The following is a 23,766-nucleotide window of genomic DNA, read 5'->3' as shown; positions in this document are numbered from 1 at the left end:
TTCCTAGCCTCATCCCACACATGCTCTACACTGAGGTCTATGCTTGTGTCACTCCTGTCTTACTGTTCCCGGAACACATCATACTCCCTTCCCACCCTAAAGCTTTTTGCACATGCTTTTTCCTCCTGAAATATTCTACCAGAACTCAGCATAAAATTTACCTCCTTGGGAAGGCCTTCCCTAACCCCATGGCCAGGTCAAATTCCCTTATTATATGGCCTTTTATAATTTTTTAACAACTATAAATTGGTATTTATTACGTGATTATTTTTTATATATTTATTTGTTTGTTTATTTTTGGCTGTGTTGGGTCTTCATTGCCGCACGCGGGCTTTCTCTAGTTGCGGCGAGCAGGGGCTACTCTTCGTTGCGGTACACAGGCTTCTCATTGCGGTGGCTTCTCTTGGTGCGGAGCACGGGCTCTAGGCACGAGGGCTTCAGTAGTTGTGGCACATGGGCTCAGTAGTTGTGGCTCGTAGGCTCTAGAGCACAGGATCCGTAGTTGTGGCGCACGGGCTTAGTTGCTCCGTGGCATGTGGGATCTTCCTGGACCAGGGCTCGAACCCGTGTTCCCTGCATTGGCAGGTGGATTCTTAACCACTGCACCACCAGGGAAGTCTGATTATCTGATTATTGGATCAACTTCCATCTCCTCCATTGACTACAAGCTCCATGAGGACAGAGACCCTGCCTGTGTTAACTAAAGTGACCCACTAGTCCTAATTTTCGTGGAATAATCCAAGGTTACACTTGTTGTCATAGAATAATTACTAAGCGTACCACCTTTGCCTTCCAAAAGATACCCAGTTAGACTAAAACCTATATGGTTCTCCTGGTTTTGATTCATCACTGAATCCTGGTAACTACTGCTAGAGCAGCTCTATAAAGTAATCAACAAATACTGACTGAACTATTGATGAGTATAAAATCTAATATAATCTTGATATGTATTCATATCAAGAAAAAAAAAGATCTACCAAGTAGCTTTCCAACATACCAAACTGCTAAACAGGGAGAACCATCAAATATATAGCCAAGTCTTAATAGTCTTTGGCACTGAGAATAACTTTGCTTAGTTACTAAATACACAATACTTTAGATCAACTCTAGAGAAGCACCATTGTGTCCATATTATTCCAAAATGGGTCACTGGAAGATCAACTGCTTTGATAAGGTCAGTACCTCAAAGGCTGTATAAAGAACACTTTGACCCAAATAAAGGTATCAAAGTGGTTTATCCACCACAGAGGTGCAGCAAAAAATGTTATGCCTTAATTATTGCACTTAGAAAACGAAGCTGTTACCTGTATATATGTCATTGTAGGCAATCAAGACTCATCACATTCAACCAGAGGTGAGGAACAAATTAAATTACATTTCCATTTATTAATTGGCTTTAATCAATATAAAAGGCTTTTGTAGGGACTTCCCTGGTGGCGCAGTGGTTAAGAATCCGCCTGCCAATGCAGGGGACACGGGTTCGATCCCTGGTCCAGGAAGATCCCACAGGCCATGGAGCAATTAAACCGGTGTGCCACAACTACTGAGCCTGTGCTCTAGAGCCCACGAGCCACACCTACTGAAGCCCACGCACCTAGAGCCCGTGCTCCACAACAAGAGAAGCCACCGCAATGAGAAGCCCGCGCACCGCAACCAAGAGAAGCCCACTCGCCGCAACTACAGAAAGCCCACGTGCAGCAACGAAGACGCAGCCAAAAATCAATTAATTAATAAAAGCCACCAGTTATAAAATATATATATATGGCATTTGTTGCATAACTGCCTTTGACAAGGTAAATGTAAAATTGAGCACAGTTCATGTATCTGCTTTGGGCACTAGCCAACATTTTAACATTAAATCCATCAAAGCAGTAATAGTTTAGGTGAACTATCTCCTAACTATAGCTCTGAATTCCCCATTAATCAGACAGAAAGAAGTAAGATATCCACTGACTGCCAAAGGCCATAAAATAACATCCAAGCATTCCTCAGGTCTGAGGTGTGCTAGGTCATCCCTAATATAGCTCCAGAAAGCTACAACGGCACACAGGAATTTTAAATAAAAGAGAAATCGGGCAATAAGACCACCAACCAACATGCTGGGGGAAATCATATACGTTAAGAGAGAATCTGGCCCAGCTAGAAATACTTTCTTGGAGAGCTTCCCCAAGAAAAGGCAGGCCACTTCAACTGTTTTCCTTTATGATGAAAATTCTGAACAATTTAGGCATCCAAGATAAGAATTGTCAACAGAGAACTAGACAGGGATGAATGTGTAAAAACCTCTTCAAAAGGAAGCAGTGCATCAGAATTTCCTTGCATTACTCATTTTACTGGCTTGTATTTTTTCCTGTCTTAATTACACATGGAACCAATCTAACAATAACTGCGGTTTTAATTACAAGTCCATAGGCTCACAGAGTTTTAAGTAAAGAAGTTCCATCTTTAAACTCCCAGAGATTTGTTCTTTTTTTTTTTCTAACATCTTTATTGGAGTATAATTGCTTTACAATGGTGTGTTAGTTTCTGCTTTATAACAAAGTAAATCAGCTATACATATACATATATTCCCATATCTCCCTCTTGCGTCTCCCACCCTCCCTACCCCACCCCTCTAGGTAGTCACAAAGCACCGAGCTGATCTCCCTGTGCTATGCAGCTGCTTCCCACTTGCTAGCTATTTTATTTGGTAGTGTATATATGTCCATGCCACTCTCTCACTTCATCCCAGCTTACCCTTCCCCCTCCCCGTGTCCTCAAATCCATTCTCTATGTCTGCATCTTTATTCCTGTCCTGCCCCTAGGTTCTTCAGAACATTTTTTTTAATTTTTAGATTCCATATATATGTGTTAGCATACAGTATTTGTTTTTCTCTTTCTGACTTACTTCACTCTGTATAACAGACTCTAGGTCCATCCACCTCACTACAAATAACTCAATTTCGTTTCTTTTTATGCCTGAGTAATATTCCATTGTATATATGTGCCACATCTTCTTTATCCATTCATCTGTCGATGGACACTTAGGTTGCTTCCATGTCCTGGCTATTGTAAATAGAGCTGCAGTGAACATTGCGGTACATGACTTTTTGAATTATGGTTTTCTCAGGGTATGTGCACAGTAGTGGGATTCAGAGATTTGTTCTTTATACAAAGCTTCAGAGAGAACAGCCTGAGTTCTTAGCATATGGGTTCAAGGGCCTACCTATAAAGTTCCATAAATCTTATTGTTACATACATAAATTTAAAATGGGCTAAATATATTTTTCCAGAAAAGAATCTTTAGCTTCAAATTATAAATTGGCTCTTGACCCTCAATGTTAAGAACATTTTATTATGAAATGAATTCCTCATTTCTAAAAACACTCTCAGTTAAAACAATAGTAAAATCCCTCAGTTTAAAAAAAAATAAGTTTATTACTTCAAACAGATACCCTGAACCCCAAATTTGCTTTTGCAAGGTAGTTTTTCACATAACTAGTTCACATTAAATGGACTAAATAACTCTATATCCATGCTTCTAAAAATGCGTTTATTCACTCACCAAATATTTGAGTGTCTATTATATATCATGAACGTTTTCAGTATTGAGGTATAGTGAACAAAATGAATATTCTTCTTGCCCTTATAGCATGTACTGTCTAGTGGAAAAGATGACAATAAACAAGCAAATAAGCAAATGATGAAAATACGTGCTCACGGATGTTCTTAATCACTATGAAAGAAACCAACAGGTAGCTGTGATTTAGTATAACATCAGGTGGTCAGGGAAGGCCTCACTCTTTTTCCCTCCACCCCAGAAAAAGAGAACAAATCTTTAAATAATCAGAGCTAGTGGGGACTGTAGAGAGCTTCTTGTTTTTAGCTGAAGTACCTTAAAAATACCAAGTTATCTTCAAAATTTTAGGTAAAATAGTGAATATTTGTTAAAATATTACTTTAAAATTCTAGTTTCTATCTAACAAGACAAAATATCTCAAATCGGGAAAAAATGGAGAGGATGTTAAGAAACATGTGGCAATAGAGGAATTATTTTTCTAATTTGAACTGGTTAGCTAAGACGGCAAAAGGAAATTATCAGGTGAGAAAAAAGTACAAGACAAAATTATGTCATTTTATAGACTCAGTTTCTTGTTAGCTTAAATATAACAAGCGTGAAAGTCAGAGAGTGATTCCTGTAACATCTGTCTCTATAAGACATCCAGAAATTGGCAAGCTTTCTTTGAAAACTAGATTTAGAATCACTAGCAGTACACGTGTACTACAGCTGTAAGACCTCCACATATACCCCACCGTGGTTTCACTCTTCTAATGAGTAGAACAAAATTGTTTCACAGCTTTTCAAATTCAAGGGACAAGATTTGCATGGTGAAGTCTTAGGACTACATCATGCTGGGCTTACCACAAGTCAGCCAACACCCGTGGTTCTCCTTGGACTCAGAACTCCCTCCCTCAGGATGGTCTCTGCCTCTCGGGGCCCCTCTGAGAGCCTTCAGAGGCTCTAGAAAAGCAGAAGAAAACGAATTCGCGAGGATACGCATTAGTGCCAAATGAAAAATCTTGCCCTCATATACTACAAACACAAACCACATTTTGAAACTATCAACTCTTTTTCTTCTTTTTTTTTTTTAATTTTTTTTTGGCTGCGTTGGGTCTTCGTTGCTGTGCGCGGGCTTTCTCTAGTTGCAGTGAGTGGGAGCTTCTCATTGCGGTGGCTTCTCTTGCAGCGGAGCATGGGCTCTAGGCGCACGGGCTTCAGTAGTTGTGGCACTCGGGCTTAGTAGTTGTGGTTCGTGGGCTCTAGAGTGCAGGCTCAGTAGTTGTGGCGCACGGGCTTAGTTGCTCTGTGGCATGTGGGATCTTCCCCGACCAGGGCTCGAACCCGTGTCCCCTGCATTGGCAGGCGGATTCTTAACCACTGCGCCACCAGGGAAGCCCTGAAACTATCAACTCGTAAGTGCGCTTGTGTACATAAACTTTCCAAAATTTCAGTTAAAAAATAAACACAAAAATATCAAGTGCTAATGTGTATTTTTTAAAGAGATTTAAACATAAAAAACTTTTTCAATGTTGGACATGGAAGAATCATAGAGAAAAAATGTAAGTGGTAAACAACGGGGAAAGAGTTGAGGGGACCCAGAATAAAAAGGGGGGGCCTCAACCCCAAAAGTGTGCAGAGGGTTCAGAGAGATTAATTGTTGATGTGAGGGGCAGGGGAGACAAACCAAACTGGCAAAAATTGATCAAGGAGCAAAATATAATACTCTCTGTCATGACAAATGGTTATATATATTTTTAGAACTTCAGAAAGATCGTAGAGTTGGCTGTCTCATAGTAAAGAATTAAGCCTCTCAGTGCATGTACTTTTAAACTGTTTAAACGGCTCGGACTACACAAGAGTGACCGATGAAACCGATCTGTGGTGCTGACTCAGTCCTTCCTTCTGGATAGCACAGGGTATATCTGCCTCACAAACTCTTTCTTCTATTTCAATTAGAACACAAACAAACAAACCAAAAAAAAATTAGCCTAGCTCATCCATGATGAATATACATTTCTAAGAAAGGGACTTCCCAGCATCAAGGAAACTGTTTGCCTCTTCCTCACTATGGGGAAATTTGTGGTTACTTAAAAAAAAAAAAAAAAAAAAAAAAGAGCTATTAGGTCAGTGAAGTTCATAATAACAATAATATGAGTAGTAATTCTTGCTTTTTCATGGGATAAAAGTACAAACTGTTAAGGATCAAGGCCTTTGATTTATCTTTTTGAGGGTGTGTGTGTGTGTGTGTATACATGTGCGCACTTGCTCTTTGTCATTAAAGGAATTTCTATCAGAATAGAGACTTTTTTAAAAAACAGAATTGCTGTATTCCAATCTTTTTTTATAAGTCAAGCATTTTTTTTTTAGGAAAATTAGGTATTTTATGATACTTCCCACAAAACCCAGCATACTCTTTCATACTAAAATAATTATTAAGAGTAAACCACAAGGCTCAGTCAATATCCAAGGAAGATTCTTTTCCAAGCATTAACCTCATTTCAGGAGTCATCTGAAACACAGACCAATATAGCTCCTGTTTCTAAAAAGATTTTTACTGGTAATGAGAATGATAAAACTGCAATTTCTTTCTGAAGGCTATATAAGGATTTATGCAAAGTTCAACAGAAGACAGATTTCCTTGTGTATACAGTGCCAGGACCTAACACAGTTCCTAGCAAGAGGATACCATGCATACATACATTTGAGCAGTCAATGGATAAACGAACAAAGATTAATGTGAGGATTCAAATGAGACAACTTCATAAACTAGATTTTCTTATAGTGAATCTTTTTTTTTTTTTTTCACTTCTTATGCTACATTTCAGAAATGTTCTCTTCCATTTCTGAGAGCTGTCTGGCTAGAGGAATAGAAGTTTCATGAGAATACAGACCATTACTTAGCACAGAGTCGGTGCTCACTAAGTGTGTGGAGAATTTAATGATCAACACATGAATTAAAACATGAATAGCAAATCAATACATGAATGAATGACTGAATGAATGGTGAAAGAATAAATCATCTCAGTTTCTCTGGACTTGGTTTGTCACCCTCTCCATGAAGCCATATTTGAGTCCCAAGCCACTAGACTATCTTAAAGGGACTTGTCAAAACTTACTTTATTTCACTCCTTGGATTCTCATGAAGAAATGAAATGGTTTCAAGGGGAAAATATAAACATATGATTGAGAAAAGTTGGTTCAAATCCTACTCCTCTTCCTAGAAGGTCCATGGCTCTTGGCCAGGGTTTCTTAACCTTGGCATTACTGACCTTTTGGTCTGGATAATTCTTTGTCGTACAGGCTGTCCTGTGCATTGTAGAATGTTCTGCAGCATCCTCGGCCTCTACTCACTAGATGTCAGTATCACCGTGTACCCCAGATGTGACAACCTAGGCCATCTCTCTAGATGTTGCCAAATGTCTCTTGGGGGGTCAAAATCGTCCCCAGGTGAGAACCATTGCTATAGGCAAATTTCTTGATTATTTAAGCCTCATTTTCTCATTTAAAAATGTATGTAGGGCTTCCCTGGTGGCGCAGTGGTTGAGAGTCTGCCTGCCAATGCGGGGGACGCGGGTTCGAGCCCTGGTCTGGGAGGATCCCACATGCCACGGAGCGGCTGGGCCCGTGAGCCACAATTACTGAGCCTGCGCGTCTGGAGCCTGTGCTCCGCAACAAGAGAGGCCGCGATGGTGAGAGGCCCGCGCACCGCGATGAAGAGTGGTCCCCACTTGCTGCAACTGGAGAAAGTCCTCGCACGGAAACGAAGACTCAACACAGAAATAAATAAATAAAACGTGAATTTCTTTAAAAAAAAAAAAAAATGTATGTAATACCACTTTTCTTAAGTAATGGTCGTAATAATTAAATTTAAAATAACTATAATTACAAAAAATTCTGACAACAACAAGACTATAAACATTATTTGAGTGCCCATTATGTGCCAGGCACTGAATAGAGGAGTCATTTAAATTGATTCCTTCCAATCCTTACAACACCCTTATGGATTGTGGGCACTCACTCCCATTTTCACAATAATCACACAAATGAGCATCGTCACAGCCAAGATTCAAATTGAAGCCATCTGATTTCAAGAGCCCGAGCTCTCACCCACCATACTCTACATAATCAATCTCCAAATACAGCTTGTCATTCAGTAGGTCGTCAACAAATATTTGTCTCCTTCCAACATTTTTCCTAATTTTCTTTCCCTGGAATAATCAGAGTTCAGTGTGTTCCCCTACTGCATGAAATCTGGAAATGATACCTTAAAATCCCCATGTCAATTATATCATAGTTGCCTCTTGCATCAAAGAGGAAATGCTTTACGTCCATAATATCTACTGGCATCAACGTTCTCTGTATTCAACTGTAAGTTCCTAAAGATCAGAGATCAGTTTCCACACATAATAGAAGTGCTCATTACATGTTTATGGGTGATAGTGTTGATCTTATACTAGAGAGTAACAAAAATATATTGCTGTTGATTTGACATGTTCAGGGTTTACAATGAAAAGCCATATAGAGAATATTAGAAAGGGTTAAGACAGCTAAACTTCAACTGAAATTGAGTAATTTTATTTTTTTAAATACTAAATTATATCTAATGAATGGGAAGATAAAGAGTCTATAATTGTTCAAGCTTCTTAATGTGGGGCCCTTAGCCATGATGTTTCCACTTGAAACAACAGAATAAAAATGGGGTTGGCTAATGTTAACAGAGCTTTTTCTAAAGGATTTAAAAGATCTTACAAGATTAGTCTATAAATGAATTTATTAATTATCATGGAAATAGCATATGACGGCCAAAAAAGTATTTAAAGTTAAAAAAAAAAAAAAGAAAGAAAAAGGAAAGAAAGGTTTACCAAAGGAAAAGAAACCAAACCATGGCGGGACACAAGGAAAAGAAACCAAACCAAAGAGGGACACAAATTTTTATTACCAAATTTCTTTTTTGACTTTTTTCGTATAATGATAGGTTTCTATAATTTATACATGAGAATATTTACTTGAGGCTTAGTTTGGTAGAAAAAATCCTAATTTGTAGGCCATAACTTCTATTTTCTGTTCCAGTTACTGTCTCTAAGCATGTTGTTTCCCAACCATAAAGTAGTATTTCAAATACTATTCAAGATTCCCTCAGTCTTAGCAAAGGCTCATTTCAAAATCTAATAAAAATGACAAGACCAATATCCATTTTTTAAAATGAAAGAGGCAGTGGTGGAGGTGGGGGGAAGAATCAAGTCCCACCATGTAAAAAGTCAGACATAAAGACCCTTCACACACTCTAAAATGACTATAATTTTAAAAAACTGAAAATAACAAGTGTCGGCAAGAATATGGAGAAACTGGGAACTAGAACCTTAGTACATTGCTAGTGGGAATGTAAAATGGTATAGCTGCTATGGAAAACAGTCTAAAAGTTCTTCAAAAGGTTTAACATAGAGTTACAGTATGACCCAGCAATTCCACTTGTTGGTAACTACCTGAGAAAAATGAAAATATATTCCAACACAAAAACTTACACACAAATGTTTGGAGCAGCATTACTCATAACAGCCAAAAAGTGGAATCAACTCAAATGTCCATCAACTGAGGAATGAATAAACAAAATGTGGAATAGCCCTACAATGGAATATTACTTGGCCACAGAAAGGAATGAAGTACTGACACACGCTACAACAAAGATGAACCTTGACAACTTCATGCTAAGTGAAAGAAGCCAGACAAAAAAAAGGCCATACGTTGCATAATGCCATTTATATGAAATATCCAGGAAGCAAATCCATAAAGACAGAAAGTAGATGAACGGTTGCCAGGGGACAGGAGAAAGGGGAGTTGGAACTAACTGCTGAAAGGTACAGGGCTTCTTTTGGAGGTAATGGAAGTGTTCCGGAATTAGATAATAGTGATGACTGAACAAGAAAGTCAAACTAAAAACCACTGAATTCTATACTTCAAAATGGTGAATTTGATGTTCTGTGAATTACATCTTAATTTAACATAACGCTAGAAGAAAAGGTTAGAGACTAAAAAAGAAAAACACTCAACTTAGAGGTGTGCAGTTAGTTCTTCACCCCCTGCAACCACCCAGCACCTGACAGTGGTCTCGAAGAGCTTTCTGCCCTGAAAAATCCACCCCCCCTCCACTTCATTATAGTGATATGAACAGCTGAAATGAGACGCCAATGTTGAATCTTTAAACATTATAAACGGTAAGGGGAGCAGGGGAAGGGGATTTAAATCCATTTCAGAGTAGAGGACCACAAGAAAATAAAAGTGTACTTTTGACAGAAGAACTAGTAAGACAGGGAAAGAAACTGACAAAGGGGAGGAAGAGTTTGTCCTAGGAAGAGAAAACAACGTGGAGGCTACATTGCCATTGTCTGTTTGCTCATTTTTGGTGTATCAGTTTGTATAAATAAATGGACATGGCATCCTAGGAGGGAAAAAAAGAGACAACTACAAATCAGACTCAAAAAAACAAAAAAACCAAAGGTGTCAAATGTGTACACCAGAAAAATAAGAGCTACAGCAGAGGAAATAAATGCACAATTTTCTATCAAGTCACTTCTCAGTTATTTCCTCTTTCCAATCCTCCACAACTATTTCCTGCTAAGCTTCTTCCTTCCTCCCTGCATTTCTTCATTTGCACAGTTTCTCCTCCTGTGCAAACACACCATTCTTCCTCTACGGCGTGCCAGACCATGAGCTAATATGCCTGTTTCTGCATTCCCCAGTGATGAGCCTCACACCCCACTACCTCGTCTATTTCCTCAAATGTTACCCAGTTATTTTCTATTCCCATCTCAGTCATGCATCCAGTCATTCCCTCCCTCCCATAACAAACGAGTGTGGAGGGGAACTAAATGAAGGCCCAGTGGTGATCCAAATCTGACAGTACCTCTACTCTTTCAGAACCTATAGTCTGGGGGGTGGGGGGGGAGGGGCATGGAATTCATTACGTGAGCACAAAAAAAATTAACATGACAAGTGACTTAAAGAATTAAGCACAAGGACCTATGAGGGTATTTAATAAGGGGATAGGGAGGGAAGTGAAGAAGTAGAAGGGAAAGGAAAAAGAGGTCAGGCCTATTTCAAGGAGAAAAAAAACAGCATATGCAAAGGCCCTGTGCAAAGAAGTAGCATAACATATTGGAAGAAATGAACAAAGTCCGTGGTAGTCAAAGCACAGAAAGATTTATGGGAAAGCAATGTGGGAAAATGGGGGCGGGAGGTAGGGGGGTAGGCAAAGGACAGATCATGATCTAGAGTCTTCATCCCAACATTGAGAGAAGGGTTAAAGGGCTATTACAATAATCCAGAGAGAGATAACAGTAGCTGGGCTATGGAAATGGCAGCAGAAATTTTGCGATGTAGACACATCAAATAATAATAAAAATGATAATACCAAAAACCATAATGACAACAGCAGCTATCATTTGCTGAAAGCTTATGACGTGCCAAGACCTATGCTATGCACTATAAATATATTATCGTTTTTCTTCACAACTGTGAATGGTAAATATTAGGATTCCTATTTTACAATCGAGGAAACTGAGACTCAGAGTCAGTTAAGTGACCTGGCCGAGATCCCATGCAGCTGATATGTGATATAACAGGAACTGAATAAAGTCTGCCTGGCTTCCACTAATACAACACAGTGTTCTTAGCATAAAAATAATAAAAGTATCAACTATTATGGAGCCAGGAACTGGGCTAGTATGTTGAAAATTAGTTGGGCTTTTAATCTTCCCAACAACTGGGTCATATGGGCAGCAGTAGCCCCACTTTACAGATGGGGAAACTGAGGCAGAGCCAGGTCAGCTAGAGGCATAAACTGGGCCCATTAACAGTTCCTGACTCAGTAAGTCATAGAACTGGGGTTCGAATGCAATGAAGACAATAAAGTTCTGGAGGGTCTTTCCTTTTCAATCAAGATACAGATTGATTAAAAACTAAAACTATGAGTCAACACTTTACCTATAATCTGTTTAAAGCCTTCTGGAAAATCTAAAATGCATGTTGCTTCTGAAATTCACTTTTGTATTTTTATTGTAATCTCTAACCCACAGCATTGGGAGTCCCAGATTTGCATCACTACATATGTCACCACACCACTGACAGCTCATAAAGATAAAGATAACCTTGGTTATAGATGAAAAAATACTGAGTATTTCCACCAAGATGGGCAGAAGAAATGACTTTGACAATCAAGTCATCTATGGGGAATTATATTATTTTTCACAATATATATAATTAAAGTAACAGCATTTCAAAATCAAGACTGAAAATAAATGTCACTTACAGCCAAAGAGGATGATGTTAGATCATGAGAATTCACGAAAACAGAAAAGAATGAAAGAGGCTCCCTGAATTCCTAATTTCTCAACTATCATGACCTGTACCCCTTCAAATACATAAATCTGCAACAGGATTTTTTTTTTCCTCCCACTGAGTCCAACAAAATAGAAAATCCTTCCAGTTTGGCCAAAAGAATCTTTTTTTTTTTTTCCTATAACCTATTCACTCCCCAAAATTATGTTATGAATGATCCTTAGTATAATAGGAGATGCTGTAACAAATATTCCTTTATATGATTTGTAGATATCACCAACCAGACAACAAATACCTCTGTGAATATGAGGGACTTCCCTGGTGGTCCAGTGGTAAAGAATCCACCTTCCAATGCCGGGGACGTGGGTTCGATCCCTGGTTGGGGAGCTAAGATCCCACATGCCGCGGGGCAACTAAGCCCGCGCGCCGCAACTACTGAGCTCGGGCACCTCAATGAGAGAGCCCGTGTGCTGCAAACTACTGAGCCCACACACTCTGGAGCCCGCGCAGCACAACTAGAGAGAGAAAACCCGCGTGCCACAACTGGAGAGAAGCTCACGCACTGCAACAAAGAGCCCACAAGCCGCCAACAAAAGATCCCGCATGCCTCAACGAAGATCCTGTGTTCCGCAACTAAGAGCCGACACAGCCAAAAACTTAAATAAATAAATAAATAAAGGGGGAAAAAAATCAATGTGTTATGTTATACATTAAAAAAACCAACTAAAGCCCTCTTACCATTAGTAAGAGAAAAAGCAGTAAAAATTAGTGTCAAAAAAAAAAAAAAAAAAAGAATGTGAGAACATAGGTTAAAAAAAAAAACACTTAGGCACAAAGATTGGCATTTTATGTTTCCCTGTGTCACCCTAACCTTCAGCTACTACGACAGATCTAACCCAGTTTTCATTCACATGTGGCACTAAATTGCTTTGATGAAAGCCAAATAATAAGGGGTATACCCTTTAGACCAAAATACAATGTAAATTGCTGCCTATTGCAAGTAAAAATAATTTCTAAACTTAGAGTACAAGACTTTCTCTTTGCTAATGCATTTACCGTATATTAGACTCAGAAAACCTACAATAAAAATCTCTTACTAAGTGGATATTGTTTCTGCAACCTTTATCATCTAAATGTGGTCTTGGTGCTTCTACTTTAATAGCATAATCCCCAGGCATCACTTGCTGGTGGCATTCGCCCAAGTATTTTGAAATGTTTAGTTTTTGCCTAGGCAACAGATGTGGACTAAGTAACAAGTCAATCTGTCCCAGGATTTGTTTCACAACCACTCCAAAGAGATGTTGCTTGTCAGCTTCACAAACTACAGTGCATCCAAACGGCATTAAACGTTTTACTACCTGGAAAACTATTTCAAAAGATTCCTCACAGGCACTGAAAGAAAAAATCCTGTCAGATCATATCCCCTTTTTCCATCAAAAAGAATTACTGCCATACTCCTTGAAGGAATACCAACTAAACCCAGCCTTCAAAAATAACAACAGAAAATTAAAATTGTGTTTCTAAACAAAGGATTTTATGTGATTTATGATGTAAGGGACCCCTGTCCTATATACTTTGGTATGGTATGCACATGAGCAAAAATAAAGAGAAATCACGTATCCAAAGAAGACGTACAGATGGCCAACAGCACATGAAAATATGCTCAACATCGTTAATTATTAGAGAAATGCAAATCAAAACTACAATGAGGTATCAACTCATACCAGTCAGAATGGCCATCATCAAAAAGTCTACAAACAATAAATGCTGGAGAGGGTGTGGAGAAAAGGGAACCCTCCTACACTGTTGGTGGGAATGTAAATTGATACAGCCACTATGGAGAACAGTATGGAGGTTCCTTAAAAAACTAAAAATAGAGCTACCATTTGATCCAGCAATCCCACTCCTGGGCATATATCCGCAAAAAACCATAATTCGAAAAGACACATACACCCCAATGTTCACTGCAGCACTATTTACAATAGGCAAGACATGGAAGCAACCTAAATGTCCATTGACAGATGAATGGATAAAGGAGATGTGGTACATATATACAGTGCAATATTACTCAGCCATAAGAAAGAATGAAATAATGCCATTTGCAGCAACATGGATGGACCTAGAGATTGTCATACTAAGTGAAGTAATTCAGACAGAGAAAGACAAATATCATGTGATATCACTTCTATGTGGAATCTAAAAAGTGATACAAATGAACTTATTTACAAAACAGAAGTAGACTCACAGACTTAGAAAACAAACTATGGTTACCAGGGGGAAAGGTGGTGGGGAGGATAAATTAGGAGGTTGGGATTAACAGATACACATTACTTTATATAAAATAGATAACCAACAACCTACTGTACAGCACAGGGAACTATACCCAATACTCTGTAATAACATATATGGGAAAAGAATCTGAAAAAGAATAGATATATGAATATGTATAACTAAATCACTTTGCTGTACCCCTGAAACTAACACAACATTGTAAATCAACTATACCCCAATATGAAATTAAAAATTTTTTAATAAATATAAAAATAAAAAGCATACTTGATATTAAGAGAAATCACAGATAATCTAAAAATATGTATCATATCCTTATAATTTTATGTGTATTTGAAATATGTAAGATTGATTTAAGATACGTGCTATGTACATACATTTGAATTTTATGAACAGATTGATTTTTTAAACAAGAAAGGAAAATTCACTATTTTTTTAAAAACAAAGGTGATCTTTTTATAATATGAAGAGTGATTACATAGTTTTTTTTTTTTTAATTGACGTGTTCTATATCAGGCTTTCTTAAGAAGAGGCAAAGGAACAAATACAAATGATTCCATTTACATGAAGTTCAAGAATAGGTAAAACTAAGTCAGAGTGATAGAGGTCAGGCTGATGGTTTTTCTTCTGGGGGGTGGTTACAGGCTGAGAAGGACACGGGAGAACCTTCCACAGTTCTGGAATCGTTCTAATTCTTAATCTGGGTAATAGCCACATGGGTGTGTGTGGGTGCGCGGGAGGTTATAGGTGTGTGTATAAATAAATAAATAAATAAATCACAGATGCAAAGCAGTCTGGATGACATTACAACTTTTTAAAATGCATGTAAATTTTAATGTTTGTCTATTACCTTGACCAAAAAAAGCTAGCACAACTAAAACGCCAACCAAGGACGTGAGAATCAAATCTCAGTCATCTTAGCTCATTACTAAGGCAAAAGAAGGGAGATGCACATGGCTTATTCTCCAGTGCACAGAAACATCAGTAATCCTTATAATCACCTATCTGAAAAAGGCACTAAGTCAAACTAACACTAGGCCATCTGACTTTTTGTAAAAAAAAAAACAAAAAAAACCAAACACACAAAAAACAATACTTCACACTAAGGGGCCACATTTCTGATTAAGGGCCTGATGCCCAGCCTTGTTCAGGTATAGTAACAGACACCCTGTTAATTCAATAAATCATCCATAAATAGTCACTTGTAAAATGGGAAGCTACTTAAAGCACTACACAATGCATCTCTTTGCAGAGAAAAATTATAGAATATGTGGAAAATAGGGAGCTCCCCCGTGATCCTCCCAATTGGGGCTATTTTGCCCAAGGTCAGAAGTTAGGGAGACTCTGTAGAAGATGGACAAGGAGGGGCAGCTCGTGGTTGGCTCCGTGGGTGCCACTGCCTCCCACACACATAAAATATCTGGAGGGCCACGGGCAGGACCTTGTGCACCATAAGAAGTACCTAAATCCTAGTGGAATAAAATGATGTAAGACTCAAACAGCATTCCCGTCTCGTTCCCATGCTTCCCTAATTTGAGTAGGTGTCACCCCAACCACAGCCAAGAAATACTCAAACTATCTGATTAAGATAGCATGGCTCATATATGCAATGGAATATTACTCAGCCATAAAAAGAAACGAAATTGAGTTATCTGTAGTGAGGTGGATGGACCTAGAGTCTGTCATACAGAGTGAAGTAAGTCAGAAAGAGAAAAACAAATACCATATGCTAACACATATATATGGAATCTTCAAAGAAAAAAAATGGTTCTGAAGAACCTAGGGGCAGGAGAGGAATAAAGACGCAGACGTAGAGAACAGACTTGAGGATATGGGGAGGGGGAAGGGTAAGCTGGGACAAAGTGAGAGAGTGGCATGGACATATATACACTACCAAATGTAAAATAGATAGCTAGTTAGAAGCAGCTGCATAGCACAGGGAGATCAGCTCGGTGCTTTGTGACCACCTAGAGGGGTGGGATAGGGAGGGTGGGAGGGAGACGCAAGAGGGAGGGGATATGGGGATATATGTATATGTACAGCTGATTCACTTTGTTATACAGCAGAAACTAACACACCATTGTAAAGCGATTATACCCCAATAAAGATGTTAAAAAAAAAAGAAAATAGCGTGGCTTACAAGCGAGGGCCCTATGTCGACGCACCACCGTACGACACCAAAATGGCATAAGCTAAAGAAGAGTCCAAGGCTGTCTTGTATACATGAGCCAACTGAGGTTCACTCCAAATTATTTGGAACCCAAGATAGAAATTAATTTCCCCTTTTGTTTCTGGCCACACCACACAGCATGCGGGATCTTCCCTGACCGGGGATCGAACCCATGGCCCCTGCTTCGGGAGGGAAGAGATTTAACCACTGGACCCCCCCCCCCCGGAAGTCCTGAAATTAATTTCTAACAATACTATGTAACACGAGACTCATGTTGTCAAGTACAGATGAACCTATAAGGAAAATAAAGCTCTGCCACATACTTTATATACACTCTACATTACAGCAGTGGTTCTCGCCCTGTTGCCACTTGGGGAACATTTAGCAGTGCCTGGAGACATTCTTCACAACTTGAGCGGGGGTTGGCAAGCTACTGGAATCTGAGGGGTAGAGGCCAGAGATGCTGTTAAATAGCCTATGGTGCACAGGATGGAACCCCCAACAAAGAACTACCTCGCCCCAAATGACAAGGGCGCCGACGGTGAGAAACTCAGCACTGTAACACAGGTAACCAAAATGCAAAGATTCCGAGAGGTAAATTAGCAAATTAGAAAAGCTAAAGACTTAAACTCATAAAACCAGATGAAACTGTATAGAAAATAAACAGAGGCACAATGAAAAGTAAAAAGCCCTTTAAGCGTCCTCTTCAAATATCACCCAGCATAAAGGCTTTTCAAAAAAATATGCAGGGTTTCCCTGGTGGCGCAGTGGTTGAGAGTCTGCCTGCCAATGCAGGGGACACGGGTTCGAGCCCTGGTCTGGGAAGATCCCACATGCCGTGGAGCAACTAGGCCCGTGAGCCACAATTACTGAGCCTGCGCGTCTGGAGCCTGTGCTCCGCAACAAGAGAGGCCGCGATAGTGAGAGGCCCGCGCACCGCGATGAAGAGTGGCCCCCGCTCGCCGCAACTAGAGATAGCCCTCACACAGAAACGAAGACCCAACACAGCCATAAATAAATAAATAAATAAATAAATAAATAAATAAAGCATGACACAAATTAAGCAATGTGAATACCACCAAGCTTTCATCATCATTTAAAAAAAAAATGCAGTTAAAATAAGCAAAACTATTTGTTTTAGTGGGGGCATGGGGAGGAATCTGTAAACAGAATCAGTCAACAGGGGATTATATGAAGAAATGATAAAATCATACTATGAAATATTTCCACATTAAAAATAATGATTTTTAGCTTAATGTCTTGATTTGGAGAGATGGCCACAAAATAGCGTCAGGAGAATAAAGAAAGTAACAGTATACGACATGAGTCCATTTTTGTAAAAATTCAAACAAATAAATTTCTCTGTCTACAGATCCTGTTTGCGTGAGCAAGGGAATGATTGTTGATCCAAAACAAATTATTAATATTGATTTCTTTAGTAGGGCAGGATTCGGGATGGCGAGGAGGAAGATTAACAAATTTTTCTTTATGTTATTATTCCTTTGGAATTAAAAAAAATTTTTATAAAGAAAATTGAACTTAGGAAGGGAGGGAGGGAGAGAAGGATCAAAGAAAGGAAGGAGGAGGAGAAGAGAGGGGCAAGAAAAAAGAGAGAACATCACTGTAATAGCTGACAGCAAAACTTGAGTCTGTTGTTCCTGTTTTTACCAGTGAGTGCTGCTGTTGACCAATTTAATGGATAAAAGCAGCAAAACCAAATTTGGGAAAGCAACTCCAAATGCCTGTCACTTTGTTCACTTTCAGGTCCCTTCAGCTAGCAAAGCACAGTTTGGTTCAACTGGCTTGTTTTGTTTGATTTCTCTGATCCGCTGCTCATCTTGAAAAATTCTGCACCAGAGAGTGATGGGATCAACTACAGTCATATCTCATTTCAGACACCAACTTCGCTAGATGACAGCCTCAACTTCTGGCAAGTGAAGATAAGGACTGAGAGCATCAGGCTCCCCTTTAAGGAGTAACTCTCAGGGCACAGCAACTTAATTACCCAAGTCTCATTACCAGAAAATTCTCCAAATACCTCTACTCCACCAGTACTAGAAACTAAGCCCTCCTCTACTGTTGGTCACTATTATTCAATGCATGAAAATGCATTTTCCAAGTTCTACTACACAAATGAAATAGACCCATCATGAAACATACAGGCATTTCTAATAACGCCTCATACATACACACACACACATGAATGTCATGCACTGTGTAGCTTTGAAAATTTTTTGAAACTGCTGCTTCTCCAGTATTTTGCTGCTACTTAACAAATGGACAGCACTAGCCCTACCTGGAAAGAGTAAGTAATTAGATTTAAAAGATACAAGATAAAAAATTTGGCCAGTCTGAACTTTCAAATAGCCAAGATTTTTACATTTTGCACAAGTAACTATTTTTAACTTCATATGAAGAGGCAGGCCCTGGGGTCTCTGGATTTCTTTCTATAGACAGGCATTTACTTACTGATGGCACATAAAAAAATTCAGAAAAAAATGATTTGTTTTTGCTTGCAAAAATGATTTATCACTGTACTGTTAATCCAGCACTAGTAAAATGAACTAAGGAACATATATTTTTCTTTTCTAAGTTATGACATTCAACTAACCACCACACTGTTAAGAAGAAAAACAACTTAGGGAGCTCTTCAGGGGTCAAGGAGCTTCTTTCCACCCCAGAGCTGAATCACAGTGGCGAGGGTGGATTTCACAATACCCCCAGGGTCTGTAAACACTGGCGCCAATCATAGCATTTGCCCTGATTAGCAAACTGGCTTCAGACCCATCAAAAACTTTCACATTTGAAATTTAACACATCTATATTTAGAACATGACTTGTAGGACATTTGCTGCAAGTGAAACAGCAAAAGAAAAAAAGAAAAAAAAGCACTGAGTCTATATTGCTCCTACAGAAAGACAGATCAGAACTCCCAGACCTAAAAGAGAATAGGCTACTTAGAGATGACAGACCCTAATTAGTTAGTATAGGACCAGCAGAGCACCCACAGGGCAATATCACTAGTAATAAGGCATTAGGAATTAAGGCGTTTAGTATTTGAAACCTACAAATAGGCCAGGAAGTTAGTATACATACAGTTGACCTTTGAACAACATGGGTTTGAACTGTATGGGTCCACTTATACTCAGATTTTTTTTCAGCAGTGAATACTACTGTACTACACCATCTGCGGTTGGATGAATCCATGGATGCAGAGGGGCATTTTCCATGGATTGAGAAGCGTGGGTTCCCCTAATCCCTGTAGTGTTCAAGGATCAACTGTACATGAGGGCCTTGAACCTGATATAAGAAAATAGGGGATGAGAGAAATGTAGTCTGCTTCATGCCCTGTCTAAAAAGAGGTTGGCTACTCCTCAGTTCCAGTCATTTGTTGACTGGACAAGGCCCAGTTTTCCAAGAGAAGCTAGAAGTAGAGATTTTGATGTGAAATTTCCTAATTTTTTAAAAATGTTGATCACTAATTCATATTTTGTCCAAAAAAGATTATGAATCCATCTGAATATGTCTGTGGTCCATATTCAGCCTGTAGGCTCATGGTTTACAACTTGAAGATGTTCAAATAACTCAATTAAGTAGTTAAATTAGTACCAGGAGACAAATACAATTTTTTTTCAATTCTGGTTAAAAAAACACATATGATAAAATTTACCATCTTTTAAGTGTTCAGTTCAGTGGTGTTAATTACATTCACATTGCTATGCAATCTCCAAAGCTTTTTCATCTTGCAAAACTGAAACCCAATACCCACTAAAAAAACTCCCCTTTCCCCCCCCCCTCCCCCAGCCCCCGGCAACCACCCTTCTACTTTCTGTTTCTATCAATTTGACTACTCTAGGGACCTCATATAAGTGGAACCATACGATATTTGCCTTTTTCTGACTGGCTCACTTCACATACCATAATGTCCATCAAGGTTGTAGCATGTAACAGATTTCCTTCAGTTTTAAGGCTAAATAATATTCCATTCTATGTTTATCCATTCATCCATTAATAGATATTCGTGAGTTGCTTCCACCTCTTGGCTGTTGTGAATAATGGGTGTGAAAATATCTCTTCGAGACCTTGCTTTCAGTTATTTTGGATACGTACCCAGAAGTGGAACTGCTGAATCATATGGTAGTTCTATTTTTAATTTTTTGAGGAACCACCATATTGTTTTCCACAGCACTTGCACCATATTACAATCCCTTCTAACAGTGCACAAGGTTTCCAATTTCTTCACATCCTTGCCAACACTCATTATTTTCTGAGTTGTTTATTTGTTTGTTTGTTTTGGCTGGGTTGGCTGGTTGGTTGGTTGTTGTTGTTGTTTAATAATAGCCATCCTAATAGGTGAGAGGTGATATCTCATTGTGGCTTTCATTTGCATTTTTCTTATGATTAATGATGCTGAACACCTGTTCCCATCCTTGTTGGTCATTTGTATGTCATCTTTGGAGAAATGTCTATTCAAGTCCTTTGCCCATTTTTTAAAAATATTTATTTATTTATTTATTTATTTATTTGGCTACACCGGGTCTTAGTTGCAGCATGTGCGATCTTCATTGCTGTGTGCGGGATCTTCGTTGTGGCACACAGGATCTTTAGTTGCGGCATGCAGGATCTAGTTCCTTGATCAGGGATCGAACCCAGGCCCCCTGCATTGGGAGGGCAGAGTCTTAACCACTGGACCACCAGGGAAACCCCTGCCCATTTTTTAACTGAGTTGATTTTTTGTCGTTGAGTTGAGGCGTTCTTTATGTATTCTGGATTAACCCCTATCAGATATATGATTTGCTAATATTTTCTATTATTCCACAGCTTACCTTTTCACTCTATTGATTAAGTCCTTTGATGCACAAAAGTTTGTAGGTTTGATGTAGTCCCACTAGTCTATCATTCCTTTTCTTACCTGTGCTTTTGGAGTCATATCCAAGAAATCATTGCCAAGTCCAATGTCATGAAGCTTTTCCACCATGTTCCTTTAGGAGTTTTATAGTTTTGGATCTTATATTTCGATCTTAATCCATTTTGAGTTAATTTTTGTATATGGTGTAAGATAAGGGCCCAACTTCACTCTTTTGTATATGGATATCTCCCAACACCACTGGTTAAAGAGACTGTCCTTTCCCTATTTTGTGGTTTTGGCACCCCCGTCAAAGATCATCTGACCATATATGTAAGGATTTACTTCTGAGCTCTCTATTCTATTCCACTGGTCTATTTGTGTGTCTTAATGTCAGTACCATACTGTTTAAATTACTGTAGCTTTGTAATAAGCTTTGAAATCAGGAAGTGTGAGTCCTCCAACTCTGTCCTTTTTCAAAACTGTTTTGGCTATCAGGGAAAATGCACATTTTTCATGAAAGACTCTTAGGTCAGGTTTTTCCAAGATCCATGCTAGTAAATGCTCTTTTTCAATCCTCTACCACTACTAGAATATAGAAGCACTAACTTCAGAAGGATTTAAAGACATAATGCAACTTCCCAGGAATTCCAAACTTAACATTAGATGGAGCAGATACATCTAAATATCCTGGCTTTGATAGTGGAGGGAATAGTGATTAAAAGGACAAGACTCAGAGTCAAAGAGATCTGTGTTTTGGTTCCACAATTTCCTGTTTATGTGACCTCGTGTATATTATTTAATCTCAGTTTCCCCATCTATAAAATGGAAGTAATGACAGCACCTCCCAGGGCTGTTGTGATGAACAAACAGAACAATGCATATAAAGCACTTAGCACAGTGCTTTCTTGTCACACAGTCAGCACTCAATCCACTTCTGACTACTACCATCAATCTTGGAATTTATGCCTCTCTATATTAATGATTTTCTTTTTATCAGTGGCATAATTTTTATGGAATAAAATGTAATGTCAGGCATCTAGGACACCAATGTGGAAACAGATATCCTTTATTTAGTAAAACAGGAGCTCAATGTCAGAAGCAAGGAGCAGTCATGCTGAGATTAATACAAAGAGAGTAATAAAGCTAGGGTAATTTATACTTCCTTAATGAAACCTCAGATTCACTCATCCAAAATGCATTTGGTATAGAAAACCACTGGCAAAAAAAAAGAAAACCACTGGCCAGACAGAAACTCAATTTAATGCTTTACAAATTCAAAACTAAAACACCAACACTTTCCAACAAGCTAAAAGGAAGAGAATCTGTGAGTTTGGTCTGGTGTAGCCTGTACTACTAAGAAAGAGAGGAGCTTGAAACTAAATCCTTTAGAAGTTAAATCTTGATCTAGGTCTTTTATTCATTAACTGGCCAGTTTTACATGTAACTGCTCACATGAGTGTATAAGAGAAAAGAGTCAGGTAAGTTGTGCCATGAGTCTCAAAAGTTTAAATCTGTATCCATTCTCACTTACTCTGGAAACCATCTGATTTTCCATACCTCCTTGGCAAAGCTCACGCCACCTTAGAATCTAGGAGTAGAACATGGCGCCATTGTCTATGCCAATCAGCCTAAACCCATTCCCTCATCAGAGGCACTGGCTCATGAACGGGAACACGATTTAAGTCTGGTTAATAAGAAAGGTTTGATCTTCTTCCTTGCTGTTCTGAAAGAGCCTCCAGAAATATATCTGATCTCTCAACGTCTCTCACTCCCTCTCTCTGGATGTGGAAGGGACAAGCGGCCTCAGGAATATCTGGTAGACATCTGGACACGAGGTAGAACCAAAAACAGACTAAAGGTGACACGTCACTGTGAAGGCGCAGTGTACGGTACCAGAAGCAAGACCCATGATACTAACGCCAGGCCTCTCAGTCAAAACAATCCTGAAGTTCAAACCAACCCTGAAAGGACCTGCACTCTTCACCTCAATGAACCAGTAAATCTCCTTTCTTGCTCGAGCTGGATTTTATGTCATTTACAACTGAACGGATTTTTACCTGATATACCGACCAAACTCTAATGCTAAAGCAACACTTTTAAAATAGTGTACACTTCCAAGCATGTATGCCCAGATGTATGCATTTGGGTCTCTGGCCTCAGATATTTGTACCTCAAAAGAGTAAGACAACACAAACAATTCTATGGCTCCCACAGTCTTATAGGGAACTCAACATTAATGTTACTCAAGTGTTGTGAGCAATCATCTCCGTGCCGCCTATAAGAGCCTGAACATTTGACTCCAGGGAGCAGTAAACATTTTCCAGATATATCTCCTTCCCTCCCCTGAGTAAGCGAACACTACTTAATCTGTCCTGCTAGGACATACATTCATTTTTCCATGTTAACCAAAATGAAGGAACCCTGGATATTTGATATGACATTACAAAGACCTTGGACTTCAATAGCTTCTTTCTTCTAAGGAGCTCAAAGAGCTTCACAGTCATTTACTGTCAACATTCCCATAAAGTAGAGAGAAGCAGGTATTCATGCCCCGGGGTCAGCAAGATGGAGCCCTGATGAAGG

The 23,766-nt window shown here is 39.0% G+C and overlaps 1 protein-coding gene across 6 annotated transcripts in view; it reads right to left on the bottom strand.

Annotated features, from left to right (window-relative positions):
- Nucleotides 1-23,766, bottom strand: part of MITF (melanocyte inducing transcription factor) — a 223,818-nt gene that overhangs the window by 155,996 nt on the left and 44,056 nt on the right. The window contains exon 1 of one of the 6 annotated variants that reach the window (XM_036868098.1): nucleotides 4,403-4,463. The exons of the other annotated variants lie outside the window; for them this stretch is intronic. The gene's annotated coding sequence lies outside the window, so the exon portion shown is untranslated. Of the gene's footprint in view, nucleotides 1-4,402; nucleotides 4,464-23,766 lie in introns of those variants that run through there. 6 annotated transcript variants of the gene reach the window in all.

Source organism: Balaenoptera musculus, chromosome 11 (genome assembly GCF_009873245.2).
Source record: "Balaenoptera musculus isolate JJ_BM4_2016_0621 chromosome 11, mBalMus1.pri.v3, whole genome shotgun sequence".
NCBI lineage: Eukaryota > Metazoa > Chordata > Mammalia > Artiodactyla > Balaenopteridae > Balaenoptera > Balaenoptera musculus.
This window is presented reverse-complemented; position numbering and strand designations above follow the sequence as displayed.